This window comes from Bombina bombina, chromosome 5 (assembly GCF_027579735.1).
Source record: "Bombina bombina isolate aBomBom1 chromosome 5, aBomBom1.pri, whole genome shotgun sequence".
NCBI lineage: Eukaryota > Metazoa > Chordata > Amphibia > Anura > Bombinatoridae > Bombina > Bombina bombina.
The window spans coordinates 542517974-542534971 of NC_069503.1; positions in this window are offsets into that span (position 1 = coordinate 542517974).

Genomic DNA, 16998 nt, shown 5'->3' on the forward strand with positions numbered 1-16998 from the left:
CATTGGATGCAGAGGTGGTGTTCAATAGGGTCTCTTGGATATATTTGTTTCAAGTATTAGAGGCTTACAGTATTAAGCAACTTTTCAATAAGCTATCAGGTCTATCTATTCATATCTAATATCATTTGTTAGAGTGGCAGGGTATCAATCGAGCACTAACAACATCAAAATGGGACATGACAAGGTTGCCACTTGTCTCCGTTGTTATTTGCACTTAGCATAGAGCCATTGGCCTCAAGATTGAGATTAGACTCTAATATTTCAAGTATCAGAGTTGGCAAGAAAATTTCAAAATTGCATTGTTTGCAGATGATGTGATCCTTACACTCACAAAACCCTTATTATCATTGCCAATACTTTACCAGCTTATTAACAGATTTATATTCGGCTCTAAATTAAATAATGATAAATGTGAAGCTATTGGGACAAATTTACCTGAGCATACCAAAAAACTATTATCCTTAAATTTTTATTTTCAATGGGCTAGTAAAGCTATTAAATATATTAGGATAGTGATTTCTGACAACCTTAGCAAATTGATCAATTTTAATTTTATTACAAGGACAGAGACTCCTATTTTGCATAACCCTTTTCCTTTACTGCTCAACAGCCATTCAAAGTAACAATAAACACTTTAAATATTTAACATAGAAAACAAAAAAAAAAATATGGTAACCAATGAAAAACAACCATGGATGGTGTGATCTAATTCAGACCAATCAGAAAAGTTCATTTTGTTATAAACTGTCCAAGTAGTATCCCAACTGCCTCTTTACTTTGCTGCTCTCAAAGATAAGTATTTTAGCAGAGCTTCAATATATATTTAATTTGGTTTTGTTCTGAATAAAATTTATATTCCCTTGGTTTTTAATTTATATTACATCAATTGTAAGTTTTATTTTCTTATTTTTTCTCTTTTGAAGTTTTTTATTTTACTTTTATTTCTTTTAGAGTAATTTCTTATTATTTGTATTAACCTTTATTTTTACTATTCCTTATTTTGTTTATTATTTTTATTTTGTACTTTCGTTTGTTTCTGTTTTCCGTTTTTATAATAAGTTTTATTTAGTTTTTTATGTTATGTCACAAATGTTATATGTTATTTTATTTTATTGTTCCGGTTATTGTCCTTTTCATTCTTACCTTTAAATTGGAGCCTCTATTTGCTCCTCCATTTCTATATTTCGGATCCGGACAGCTCCACTGTTGCGTTCTGTTCCGGTATCCATTTTGTTTGTTGCTGCATCTTGACCACACCCCCTGTTGTGATGCATCCATCTTCTTTCTAAACCGACGTCTGGTTTCCCGCCTCAGATTTCCCCCGACGGTCTGCCCTCACCTCAGAAATTGTTGCTATATCTAGAGACTGTTAATCGTTCTCAGATATCTAGCAACTTTGTTTCTGTTCAGTTCTCTTTTATTGCTACTGACAGTGTTAATTTGACAACTTTCATTTTTAATGTTTACATTTTGTGTTATATCACATTTATATTACTTTACCTTAATTTGATTAATATTTTATTTGGGTATCCGTTAAATTATATACTTTGCGTATTTAATATATTCTCATTAATTTTATATTTGTATTTTATATTATTTTATTTAAAATGACAGCAGATGAGTCTAAATCTCTGAAGAATCTGTTACAGACATGTTTGACAATTCTATTTTAAGAAAGCATCAAAATCTGTCAATGAGAATGTTAATTCTCCTAGAAAAGTAAAACCAAAAAGAAAAGATTTATCCAAAAAATATAAAAATTTAATTGAGGAGCTTTTAGTCTGATAAATCCAAACAACAGAGTTAATTATCCTATTGCAAAAAATAAAATTATTTCTTCAGAATCAGATTCTGAAGATGCAGCTCCTATTAAAAAAGCAGCCAAGAGGAAAGTAGACATAGTTTCTACATCTGAGTTTTCGGACTCCAGTATAAATAATTATAATTTTTCTAGACAATCTTTATTTACATAAGAACTTTCTGATAGTTCTTTTTAGATCCTGAAGATTTACAGCACCCTCACTCCTCTAATTGGAGAGGGTTGCTAAATTTTTAGACCATTATTTAAGAAAATCACTTTCTGTAAAAGAAGTGGATGCAAATATTGTTAAATTTGTAAGTTCAAAAAATTTCATATTAGAAAAGGACCTGATAAATTTTTAAAAGCATGTCAGGATAAATATTTGGACACCTTAGGCCCTATTACTAAAATGTTTGAGTTGACTGAGGAAGCTATAGTCAATAAATCTATGTTGGATCCTTACGTAATGAGACAATGGATTCAAAGGTCCATTTATTTAATGGGTGACGCCAACACGGCTTTATCTACTCAACGTAGAATAATTATTTTACAGAAAATTGACCCTAAAATGTCTGACGTTGCCCCTACTGAGATGGGTCCTCATGCCTAGGGTCTCTTGTTTGGGATCTAGGTTTTACAAAAATTAAACTCGTATGTTAATACCTTTAATTCATTGAATAAAGTAAAAACCACTTCAAAAAAGATTTTCTACCCTACACCTAACCGTGTTTTTGACTGGGCAGGGAAAGGAAGAGGTTGTTTTCCCGGTCATCCATACTTCTCCAATAGGCCTCAATATCAATCCTTCTCTCCACCAAGTCAGTCACTCACAAACTTCTTTCCTTCAAGAGTTCGTCCTTGGAATCCAAGATTTTCCAGAGCAACATCCCGTCCAAGACCTTTCCCAGGTGAGTCCATTTTCTTCACTCAACACAAATTTTTTTCCCACACAAAGTTGGAGGAAGATTATCCCATTTTATAAAAAATTGGAGATTTATAACATCAGACATTTGGGTTATTCAGACGGTTTCAGGTCTCCTTCTAGATTTCATATCCCCACCTTTCCAAAATCTTCCTATAAATCCAATTTTTTTTTAAAAGTAGACTTGAATCTTTTAAGATCAGGAAATAAAAAATCTTCTTTTAAAGCAAGCTATAGAAATAGCTCCAAACAATGAAAATTCTTTTCTCAGCAACATTTTTTTTGTGAGAAAGAAAGACTCTCTATACCCTGTGATAAATCTGAGGAATCTGAATGCCCTCATATCTTACAATCATTTCAAGAGGGATGAATTCATATTCTGAGAGATTGTCTTATGGACAAAGGCTGGTTAGTAAGACTGGATTTAACAGACGCTTATTTGACGGTTCCTATTCATCCTTCCCATCGCAATTTTCTCTGTTTTATCTGGAGAAATCAGATTTGGCAGTTTACTTGTCTCCCTTTTGGTCTATTATCAGCCCCTTGGGTTTTCACAAAACATTTAAAACCGGTAGTAGCCTGGTTGAGATTTAGAGGCATTTGTCTAATTATTTATTTGGACAATATTCGTCTTATAAATAAAGATCCTTCTCTTCTTCTTTCTCATTTAGAATTAACTCTGAATATTTTGAAGAACCTAGGTTCTTTTCTAGCTTATTTTTCTAGGTTTTCTAATAGATACATCTTTATCTACATTGAGGCTTCCCTTGGAGAAAGTAAACAAAATAAAATTAGAAATTTCTCATTTACTAAAGAAGAAGTTTTTTCCAATCAGGACTCTCGCAAGAATTGTGGGTCTTCTTTCGGACTCAATTCAAGCAATTTTTCCAGCTCCATTACATTAAGGAGCATTGCAGAGATTAAGCAATTTTTATTTAAGGAAGGGTTTTTCTTATTCGCACAAAATTTCTTTGTCAGAAGAAGCCAGGACAGAATTGATCTGATGCCTTTCCAATATAGAAGCTTGGAATGGCAAAACTATTCGCAAAAGCTCCAGATGTTATAATAGAATCGGATGCAAGCAATTCAGGCTGGGGTGCCAGATATGGTTCTCAAATAACTGGAGGCAAATTGTTAATTTCAGAACGCAAATAGCATATAAATTGATTTCAGGTTCGTTTGCAATAAAGAGTTTTGTCAAACAAAATTCTCCCATTTCTATTCTTTTACGGATGGACAATATCTCTGCAGTTCGTGAATTGTTTGGGTGGAACTCAATCCAAACAATTATCAGATACAACGAACAATTTTGTACATCAATGTCTCCAGAACAACATCTCTATTCGACCAGAATATATTCCGGGTATCTCCAATACAGCTGCAGATTGGGTTTCTTGATATAGATCAGACTCAAGCGACTGGAGATTACATCCAGATATTTTTCAAAGTTTACAATTTTTTAGAGATCCTTTCTCGATAGATTTATTTGCATCTCATCTGAATTACCAGATTCCTCCTTTCTTCAGTTGGCGTCCGGATCCAGTAGCAGTAGATGCATTTTTTCAGACATGGCCCCTTCAGGGAGCATATGCCTTTCCTCCTTTTTCAATGATTCCTCGAATTTTGAATGTAGTCAGGAGGAACAAAATTTTGCTTGTACTGATTTCCCTTTTTTGGCAGACCCAATCCGGATACCTATCTCTTCTGGAAATGTCTATTCACTTCCCAGTTCTTCTACCTCTCGTTCCCTATCTTCTGTTAGATCCAAACGGAGATTTTCATGACCTAGTATTACAAGGTTCTCTTCAACTTATTGCATGGACAATTTAAGGGGGTCCTGGGCTTCCGAAGGACTTTCTTCATCAGCTAAATCCTTATTACAAGAAACTTGGGCCCCAGGAACCAAAACATTTTATCATCATCTTGGTCCAAATGGTCTAGCTTTAAATGAAATTCTAAATTTTTTAACTTGTTTATTTGATGCAGGTTTAGCTTAAAGATCTATTAATGTTTATAGATCAGCTATATCGGCGGGTCATAAACTTATTAATAACATGCATATAGGTCAACATATATCAATTTCTAGACTTATGAAATCTATTAAAATTAAGAAACCTTCTTCGGCTAAGTATTCTTCCTTTTGGGATGTTGATTTATTTTTTTCCCTGTTTCAATCTTGGCCTTCAAATTAATCTCTTTCTCTTAAGCAACTTTCTTGCAAACTTTGTCTTCTATCTTGTAGAAGAGTTTCTGATGTTAAAGCCATTCATTTTTCTTCTAAGATGTTTTCACCTCATGGAGTCATCTTTAATATTTCTAGAAGAACTAAATCTATGTTTAGTTCTTCTGTTGTCTTGTTCTTTGGCTCGAAGAATGAATATGAAAAACGTACTTTGTCTTTTAGAAATTTTCTTTCTTCTAATCGACTTTTGATTTCTTTTTCTCCTCCTCACTTTCCTGTTTCTTCTACTTCCATTAGTAGATGGATTAAATGGATAATAAGTGAAGCAGGTATTGATAATTCCGATTATCCTAGCTTTGTGAAGGAATAATCTAGATTTTATTAAAGAGACAGAGACTGGTATTTTCCCTCCCTTTTCCCTTACCCTATTGGTATTTTTAAGTATTTTTTTTATATTTGATAAATAATTTATACATATTTCAGCTCCTGGTCCTTCTCCTTCAGGATTCTGAATGTCTGTGAAATGCAAAAGAAGATCTTCAAATTTAAGTTCCATATGGAGAATTCCGATTATCCTAGCTTTGTGAAGGAATAATCTAGATTTTATTAAAGAGACAAATATTTTGCATAAGCCTTTTCCTTTACTGCTCAACAGCCATTCAAAGTAACAATAAAGACTTTAAATAATTAAAATAGAAAACAAAAAAATGAATATGGTAACCAATGAAAAACAACCCTGGATGGTGTGATCTAATTCAGACCAATCAGAAAAGTTTATTTTGTTATAAACTGTCCAAAAAGTATCCCAACTACCTCTTTGAACTTTGGTGCTTGAGGAGAAAATATTGTTGAAGTCTTCAAAAATTAGTCCATAAACTAATACAAAAAGTATAAGTAAAAACCAGAAAAAAATTAAAAAAAAATTTGAAACACAATTCATCCGAAAGAATTTGACGAGGATAAAATCCTGTAGAACTTGCTGATAATTATACTCCATTAGCTAAACAAAAACGATATGGAAAAATTCTATGGTAAGATAATGGTTTGTAAAATGACAATTTTACCAAAGTTTCTTTATTTGTTTAGTTCACTCCCCATTCAGGTTCCTAAAAATGTTTTATAAAAATTACAAACTTATCTTCTGTTATTCATTTGGAAAAAAAAGATACCAAGGATTAATAAAAAAAAAACAATGATTACCCATAGACCTGGGGTGGAGTTCCGGATATCCATTCTTATTACCTATCAGCAAGACTAATTTAGACAACTCTCTGGCATAATAAAGATAAGGAAATAGACGGAGTAACATTGGAAAGTGACATGATTGGAGTCTCTCCAATATATCAACTACTATAGTCAGCAGATATACATAGTTCTTCAAAGTGGCAAGACTATTTCTCAATTTCATATATTATTAAAATATGGAATGATAACAAGAAGGTTTTCTGTTCTAGGAAACGTTTTTAAAGCCACTCCCCTGTCGGTTCTGGTACCCGCAGTTGGTAATGAGGTAGCTAATATATGGTTAAACATGAGGGATGATAAGTTACTCACATATGATCAATAACAAGAAATTCCTCCTCGGTTAACTAAATCTTGGTTTCACTATTTATAACTAATATCAAAAGTAAGGAAAGTAACTGGACAATCTAAAAGTTCTTCTACATATTTAGCACAAATGGTTGCAAAAGCTTCTCTGGGATTCCCTTTGTTCAGAAATAGCAGACATATATGGCTTTGGCGTTGCTTTTTGGTAATTAGAAGGCCACTAAATGCTGCTGCGCATCACACGTGAATTATGGCTAGCAGTGAAGGGGTTAATTAGGGACCTTGCAGGGTTAATTTAAGCTTTAGTGTAGAGATCAGCCTCCCTCCTGACACATCAGACCCCATGATCCCTCCCAAACAGCGCTCTTCCCTCCCCCCACACCACAATTGTCACTGCCATCTTAAGTACTGGCAGAAAGTCTGCCAGTACTAAAATAAAAGGTATCTTCTAAAAACATATATATTTTTTTAGTATATTTACATATGCTGATGTGTAGGATCCCCCTTAGCCCCCAACCTCCCTGATCCCCCCCAAAACAGCTCTCTAACCCTCCCTCTATACCTTACTAGGAGCCATCTTGGGTACTGGCAGCTGTCAGCCAGTACCCAGTTTGCCAAATAAAATGCTTATTTTTTTATGTTTTTTCTGTAGTGTAGCTTCCCCCCTAAAGAACAACCCCCCTCCATCTCCCCGATCACTTATATTTTTTAAAAAAATGTTATGTTTTATCCCTGTTTTTCTTTTTTTCTGTAGTGTAGCCGTTCCCACCCGCTTCCACCCCGTGCGCGCTCCCCGGCGATCCCGCCCACGATTCCACCCACCTCCACTCGGCCCATCGATGGCCGCCCACCCGCCTCCCACGTAAGCTCCCACCCACCAACGATACCGGCCATCGATGTCCGGTGCAGAGGGCCACAGAGTGGCTCTTTGCATCGGATGGCCAAGGGAGGTTATTACAGTATGCCTCCATATCGAGACATCACTGCAATAACCGGAAAGCGGCTGGAAGCGATCAGGATCGCTTCCACCGCTTTCCAAGACCAAGGACGTACGCGCCATACGTCCTCGGTCATTAACTGTATTTTTTTTTTGAGGACGTATGGCGTACGTCCTTGTTCGTTAAACGGTTAAATTCACTTCTATTTTCAAATGTGCTTTTTTCTCTTAGTATACGCACAAATCATACACTAGTGGAAGCTTCTGCTAATTGGTGCCTACACACATTTTTCTCTTTTGATTGGCTAAATAGATATTTTTAGCTTCCTGTCAGTAGTGCAATATGTCTCTTCAGCAATGGATAACAAGAGAATGAAGAAAATGTGATAATAGAATTAAATTGGAAAGTTGTTTAAAATTGTATGTTCTATCTGAATCATAAAAGAAAATTTTGGGGTTTACTATCCCTTTAAGTTCAATATACTCAACATCTCTAATAAACTAAATTTTATAAATAAATGGGGAAATGATGTACAGCTCTCAACACCAATGTTGAAGTGGGCCACTGAGATACGTGAAGGGGGAGCATTTTCTCACAGTGCCAACCTAAAATAAAATTATATGAAAGTAGCTTATTATTGGTAAATGACCAGTCAAACTCCACCAAACTTTACAACCTATATTTTTCAGAGGTTGTTGCGACATAGGTACACATACTTTAATACTACGTGGTGGACATGTCCAAAGGTAGATCAAATTTGAAATTTGGATGAAGACTTCAAAAATGATTAGTGAAGTATTAGAAAGGGATTACTGCCTAACTCCACAACTGGCCCTGTTGCATTTCCCATCTGAGTAAACAGCTAAATAAACAGCTAAATAAACTTATAGCACTAATTTGTACTGCTGTATCTATATGTATTACAAAATACTGGAAGACAGCAAATTCTAATTGTGAAGTCATAATCAAAAAAATTAAATAGTATCATCAAATATCTTAACTAAGTGCAAGATTTTTATACAAAAGGAAAGCAAAATTGGGAATTTTTTTTGGGAAGAGAGACCTAATTGTAGATTTAGGAATACTTAACTTCCATAGCTTTAAAGGTGAGGAAGACTTGGTAAGGTAATATTTGAATTTAGAGAATATTATTAGAATATAAAGGGAATGGAATGAACACTGGAGTTAAGCTAAAGAAATATGTAATTGTAGAATATAGGTTGGATCCTGGTGAGACATTAAAGGGAAATTAAACCCATTTTTTTCTTTTATAGTTTAGAAAGGGCATGCAATTTAAACAATTTTCTAATTTACTTCTATTATCTAATTTGCTTCATTCTCTTGATATTCTTTGCTGAAAAGCATATCTAGATAGGCTCAGAAGCTGCTGATTAGTGGCTGCATATAGATGCCTTGTGTGATTGGCTCGCCCATATGCATTGCTATTTCTTAAACAACGGATATCTAAAGAATGAAGGAAATTAGATAATAGAAGTTAAATTGGAATGTTGTTTAACCCCTTAAGGACCAAGGACGTATGCCACACGTCCTCAAAAAAAATACAGTTAATGACCGAGGACGTGTGGCGTACGTCCTTGGTCTGGAAAGCAGCTGGAAGCGATCCTACTCGCTTCCAGCTACTTTCCGGTTATTGCAGTGATGCCTCGATATCGAGGCATCCTGCAATAACCCCCCTTGGCCATCCGATGCAGAGAGAGCCACTCTGTGGCCCTCTCTGCACCGGACATCGGTGGCCGGTATCGTTGGTGGGTGGGAGCAAGTCTGGGAGGCAGGTGGGCGGCCATCGGTGTGCCGGATGAAGTGGAGGGGGGCGGGATCGGGGGCGGGATAGGCGGGAGCGCGCACGGGAGCGTGCGCGTGCACGGGGGCGGCGGGCGGGCGTGTGCACGGGGCGGGAGCGAATCGCTACACTGCAGAAAAATAAATGGTAATACAAGAAAAAAAACACCAAATTTAAATAAATAAATAAACAATCTAAGGGATCTGGAAGGGGTGGGGGGTTGATCTGGGGGGGGGGAGCTACACTACAGAAAAGGGTAATTAAATAAAACAAACATACACTTTTTCTACTAAACTGGGTAATGGCAAACAGCTGCCAGTACCCAAGATGGCGCCCATTAAGGCAGAGGGGGAGGGTTAGAGATCTGTTTGGTGGGGGATCAGTGAGGTTGGGGGCTAAGGGGGGATCCTACACAGTAGCATATGTAAATATGCTAAGAAAACCCCCCAAAAAAAACAAATATAGCTTTTAGTTTAGTACTGGCAGAGTGTCTGCCAGTACTTAAGATGGCGGGGACAATTGTGGGGTGGGGGAGGGAAGAGAGCTGTTTGGGAGGGATCAGGGTGTCTGATGTTTCAGGTGGGAGGCTAAGCTCTACACTAAAGCTAAAATTAACCCTACAAGCTACATAATTAACCCCATCACTGCTAGCCATAATACATGTGTGATGCGCAGCGGCATTTGGCGGCCTTCTAATTACCAAAAAGCAATGCCAAAGCCATATATGTCTGCTATTTCTGAACAAAGGGGATCCCAGAGAAGCATTTACAACCATTTGTGCCATAATTGCACAAGCTGTTTGTAAATGATTTCAGTGAAAAACCTAAAATTGTGAAAATTGTAACGTTTTTTTAATTTGATCGCATTTGGCGGTGAAATGGTGGCATGAAATATACCAAAATTGGCCTAGATCAATACTTGGGGTTGTGTACTATACTACACTAAAGCTAAAATTACCTCTAAAAGTTCCCTACATGCTCCCTAATTAACTCCTTCACTACTGGACATAATACACGTGTAGTCGCAGTGGCATTTAGCAGCCTTCTAATTGCTAAAAAGCAATGCCAAAGTCATATATGTCTGCAATTTCTGAACAAAGGGGATCCCAGAGAAGAATTTACAACCATTTAAGCCAAAATTGCACAAGCTGTTTGTAAATAATTTCAGTGAGAAACCAAAAGTTTGTGAAAAAATTAGTGAAAAAGTGAACGATTTTTTGTATTTAATCGCATTTGGCGGCGAAATGATGGCATGAAATATACCAAAATGGGCCTAGATCAATACTTTGGGATGTCTACTAAAAAAAAAATATACATGTCAGTGGATATTCAGAGATTCCTGAAAGATATTAGTGTTCTAATGTAACTAGCGCTAATTTTGAAAAATAATGGTTTGGAAATAGCAAAGTGCTACTTGTATTTATGGCCCTATAACTTACAAAAAAAGCAAAGAAGATGTAAACATTGGGTATTTCTAAACTCAGGACAAAATTTAGAAACTATTTAGCATGGTTGTTTTTTGGTGGTTGTACATGTGTAACAGATTTTGGGGGTCAAAGTTAGGAAAAGTGTGTTTTTTTCCATTTTTTCCTCATATTTTATAATTTTTTTATAGTAAATTATAAGATATGATGAAAATAATGGTATCTTTAGAAAGTCCATTTAATGGCGAGAAAAACGGTATATAATATATGTGGGTACAGTAAATGAGTAAGAGGAAAATTACAGCTAAACACAAACACAGCAGAAATGTAAAAATAGCCTTGGTCCCAAACGGACAGAAAATGGAAAAGTGCTGTGGTCATTAAGGGGTTAAAATTGTATTCTCTATCTGAATAATGAAAGAAAAAAATGTGGGTTTAATGGCCCTTTAATAAAAATAAAAAAAAAAAGATACCCATATTTTATGGGAAGAGGGCTCCTTTTTCTTTCCTCTTCAATTGAAAAAGCAATGAAGAGCTTTTATGCGTTGTTTTTTTGTTAAACTGTAGTGATGTAACTTGTTTTAAATTACATTTTATATGACAAGGACTGATACTATATAAAAGACTTCTTTATCAAGCTGCAAAGATGGGAAACCTCAACAAAACGCTTCACTTTGGAACTATGAAGAATTTCTGGAGAGGATTGTTCTTCGTATTTACTAAATATTGCTCTCTTCTATTTGATGGTATAGTTCTTATAAAAATGTATTCAAAATCTACTAAGGGGTAAATTTATCAAGCCTAACAGGCACAAATTACTTTGGATATTTATGAAAATGTTTTCCACCAAAAAAAAAGGGCTGAAATTCATATGCTGATGCAGCCTCCAGAAGTGGACAAAAAAGTTGCCCATTACCTACAATTTATCATCATCAGGACACAGTTAATATAGAGTCCCCAGAATTTTACCAAGAGATATTTACTATTTTATTAAAATAAAAAAAGAACATGTATAGAAGGAATACACAACATGGTTTTGAAGAGAAACTATTACAAATAAGTTTTTTTTATTTTTTTATTCCTTTTGCAGTATAGCACACTACTAGACAAGACCTAATAGACATTATACTTTAAAATTGTTTTTCCCTTAATGTATTTCCAATGACTTGTTATATCAGGTGCAGAGTATAAAATGTATGAGAAACTGCACTTTGAGGTTTATTTGTGTATATGAAATAGTTGGTTTTGTGCTTTGAAACCACAGCCTATTACAATGAGTTGAGCTTTCAAGTAAAATCAGATCTCATTATGTTATCACTTTGTGTACACAAATTTGCTTCCTTATTTTATATTTGACTGTAAACCAAAGCTCAATACTTAGAGAGAACAATGAAAAATTATAATTGTATTACATATCTCTTCAACACCCCACCAAGAGAGTAATTTATTCTGCTGGCTGTGTTTACATTGCCTGTCAATAGCCTAGATTTACTCCAGAATTGTTATTGTTTAAAAATATAGATAATCCCTTTATTGCCCAGTCTCCAGTTTTGCATAACCAACACTGTTATATTAATATACTGTACTTTTTACCTCTGTGATTATTTTGTATCTAAGCCTCTGCAGACTGCACCTTATCCCAGTTCTTTTGACAGACATGCATTTTAGCCAGTCAGTGCTGACTCATAAATAACTCAATGGGAGTGAGCACAATCATATCTATATGGAACAGAACAAGCTATTATGTTATTGTTCGTTCCCAGGTTGATTGCTTCTGTCTTTGTGGATAAGCAAGTTGTAACCCTGAGGGAAGTCTTCCTAAGGGTGATGTGGGAAGCCAAACATGGACCCGTTGCTCAGTGTGCCTAGAGGGATAATGTTGCATCTCACTGATGAGGCCCAAACTAGGCTGAAACTTACTTTTGGGATTTTGCCATTTCTCGTGTTTAGAGAGGGATTGCCTGGTATACTGACTGATATATTACAGGAATGTACTTCTCTGTGAAAGGTGCATGTTGAGCAAAAAGAAGCTGCTCTTAGGGTGGTAAACTTGCCATAGAACAAGTTATTATACTATTGTTCATTCCCAGGTTGAGTGCTTCTCTCTTTGTGTATACGTATTTTATCTAATCGGTGATGACTCAAATAAGTCCAAGGCAGTAAGCGAAATGTGATCTTTATTAAACATGTGTACTAGCACTGTCCAGCTGTGAAAAACTGTCAAAATATACTGAGATAAGAGGCAGCCTTCAACGGTTCAGAAATTAGCATATGAGCCTACCTAGGTTTAGCTTTCAACAAAGAATACCAAAGGAACAAAAGCACATTTGATAAACGTAAATTGGAAAGTTGTTTAAAATTGCATGCCCTATCGGAATCATGAAAGTTTAATTTTGACTAGACTGTCCCTTTAAATATATTAACTTTCAGTATAGGTGGGGATACCACAGGTAAATCAGGAATTTAAAATGCTGAAAGGGAAAACTAGCTTCTTGTAGACCTCTTCCTTCTGTACTGATTTGTTTAGTTTTGTATTTATTACAAATCATTGTCATTCTATACTCCTATAATTGTACCCAGCGCTGCGGAATTTGACAGCGCTATACAAATAAATGATAATAATTCTGGCAAACAATTGAATTACACTCCAGCACAAAATAGATAACTGGGGACAAATTAAAGGGGAGAACATTTTTGGGTAAACTTTCCCTTTAACATTTATCAGGCTAAAGACGTAAAACTATATTAAATGGACAGACAACACCTAAATGGGTATTGTTTAAAAAGATAGATAACGCCTTTACTACTCATTCCCCAAGCTTTGCACAACCAACATTGTTATATTAATATACTTTATATAACAATTAAACTTCTAAATTTCTGCCTGTTTCTAAGCCACTATAGACAGCCTCTTAATCAAGTGCTTTTTTATTTGCTTTTCACAACAGGAGACTGCTAATTCATGTGTACCATATAGATAACATTGTGCTCCCGTCTGTGAAGTTGTGCAGGACACAGCACTGATTGGCTAAAATGCAAGTCAATAGATAATAAAAGTCATGTGATCAGCAGGCAGTCTGCAGAGGCTTAGATACAAAGTAATCACAACGTTAAAAAGTATATTAATATAACACTGTTGGTTATGCAAAACTGGGGAATGAGTAACAAAGGGATTATTTATCTTTTTGAACGATAACAAAATTGGGTTGACTGTCCCTTTAACCTTAGCCCAGACACCTACCATATAAAAAGGACATGAACGTATTTGCAATGTTCATGTTGCAAGATTTATTTTCCATTCTAATTGAGCAGTTATCGTGACTTTCTTGGTGCAGCAAAAAAAAAATAGTGTATTTGTGCACTTTCATATTAATGAGTGGCATTAGCTGCTTTTTTTGGGTGCACTAATATATTTACCACCATTGATAAATTTACCATAAAGCTCACTGAAAAGGATGCACTCTATTAGCACTAAAAGTTCCTATTAGGACACATGAAGGTTTGAGGTAACAGAAAATCAATTATAAAACCTAACCTTTAAAATATTTAAATTAAAAAATGGATGTGTCTTTAAAAACACAAGGGAAATTCACTAGAATTAACTAAATAACGAGCGTCTGTATAATTGTAATGAATTATTCTATATCACAGGTTTGAATCTGTGAGCTCAGTAGTTGTGGGACATAAGGTTGGCGCTCCAAAGTTAAATAAAAAAAAAATATTAAGTAACAATAAAGTAGAAACCTTTGTAACCGAGTGACTGCCGAGGCTATTAAACAGTTTCCAATTGCGCTTACTACTAACTAGCCTTAGCTGCCTACAAAGCAAATATTGGTGCATATGCCATCCACTCAAGTAAACTACGCAACATGTTAAATTCAATAGTACTAGTTTGCTTTAAAAATTGTCTTCACTAGTATATTTAATATGCTAGAAATAATTGCGGTCGATTATGGTATTAACTAGAGGAACAATACACCTTTCAAAGTTAAAAAGCTATTTGAAGGAATCCGTTAGCGACCCAACCCTCCCTCACATACATCCCCGTAGTACCACAGTTTTATTATGGTGCGGCGCGGGCGCATCTGAGGGCTTTTATAATATCGGGGATTTCTCCGCCCATAGCTGTGACGAAAACAATCAGATTCCAGAACCAATCACGGCCATCCTTGTTTCTGACGTGCGGCCGAGAATCTTCAATCGTTTAATCCTGGTACAAACAGAAGGAAATAATGCAGGGGAATATTTGTTGATTTCATTAATAATAAATATGATCAATAAATTGTGATTTTGCTATATATGTTTAATAAATGGATTTAATCCCGAGATTAATTATTTATTTTATTATATGTTTATATTGTTTAATGTTTTATATATATATATATATATATATATATATATATATATATATATATATATATATATATATATATATATATATATATATATATATATATAATATACTTTTTGTTTACAGATTGGTAAATATATGCGAAGAAAATGAATAAATAGTGATGTGAAAGTGTGTTGCTGATGTGATAGGAGTGCAGAATAAGCAGACAAAAAATAAATATCAAGATAAAAACTAAATTAAAGGAACATGAAACCCACATTTTTTTCTTTCGTGATTTAGATAGAGAATACCATTTTAAACAACTTTCCAAATGACTTCTATTATCTTATTTGCTTCATTCTCTTGATATCCTTTGTTGAAAAGCAATTCTAAATAGGCTCAGTAACCAGTGGCGTCACTAGGGTTGGTGTCACCCGGTGCGGTAAGTTATGGTGTCACCCCCCCCCCCCCCAGAAAGCAGACACACACAAAAACACAGGCAAACACACATACAAACACTCAGACACACTTAAAACATACTCAGATGCACACACAAACACTCGGAAACACACTCAGACACACACACAAAAACACACACACAAAAACACTGAGACACACACACATAAAAACTCAGACACACACTTACAAAATATGTAAACTGCACTGCATTAATTATAAAGCGCATGCCTAGAGCGGCTCCCTGGCTCAGCAGAGCATCAAATGAAAGATAAACAGAGCACTAAAGAAAAGTTTTAGGCGCAAACTATGAAAATTCTGCTCTCTGACTCTGTTCCAAGCCTGTCAGTGCACAGCCTACCGCTTCTTATGGCCAATCACCTCTGCACTCTGCCCACCCCCAGACCCCCGCCCGCCCTCCTACCTGTTCAGTGTGCACTTAGTGTACCGTAACCGTAATGGTCTGGTGGGCATCATACGTGGCTCCTTCACTTTAAAGACAGTGTCAAACAGTCATGCAGTCAGGTGCCAGGCATCCCCTCATGATTTGCCAGTTCCCGTTTAGAGAGACAGCACAGCAGTGAGTGACTCCACTGCTTCACATGTCACTGAGCAGTGAGCACAGATAGGCAGGCAGGTTTAGGCTAGCAGTGCAACTTTGCAAGCCCCAGGGCATGCCCACAACATTCATAGGGAAATTGGGCAGGGGAAAAGCAAAGTACAGACAAAACTATTTGTTGAAATTGCAGCACTGGCTCAAGGGGCAAAAAAATTGTGTGTCTACATCTTCCCCAGTCCCACCAATGTTCACAAATGCCAGCCCCTCTAATAAAAAAAAAATCTATGCATCTCAACATTGTATTTCTTTGAATTTCAATAAAATTAAAAAAAAAAAAAAAAAAAAAAAAAATTTTTTTTTTTTTTTTTTGGTGTCACCCCCTGGAGGGTGTCACCCGGGTGCGGCCCGCCCCCCCCCGCCCCCCCCTAGTGACGCCACTGTCAGTAACTGCTGATTGGTGGCTGCACATAGATGTCTTGTGTGATTGCCTCACCCATGTGCATCGCTATTTCTTCAACAAAGATATCTAAAGAATGAAGCAAATAAGATAATACAAGTAAATTGGAAAGTTGTTTAAAATTGTATTCTCTATTTGAATCACGAAAGAAAAAATGTGGGTTTCATGGCAAATTACTCTGAATTAGATAAAAGTAATAAAGTGTGAAATGAAACTGCCACCATAATACTGTATATTGAATATTAGTCAGATAATAATTGTGCAAAGAAGAAAACACTGCAATAGAGTTAATAACACTATTACTGTGAGAATAGATGTGAATAAAGTGACCAAAAATTTTAAATTGTTACGCTTAGCATCAATTTTCTTTAACAATAAATGTAATCAAAGTGAAAAGAAATGTAATGAAAGTTAAACAAAGGTGAGTGTGAGGCACTGTATGTGTTGCATGAAATCTCTTTCTAATAATAGCTACATTCAAAGTGGTGTTTATCATCAAATTTGCTTTGTTCTTCTGCTTTTCTTTGTTGAAAGCTAAACCTAGGTAGGCTCATAAACTGATTTCTAAGCCGTTGAAC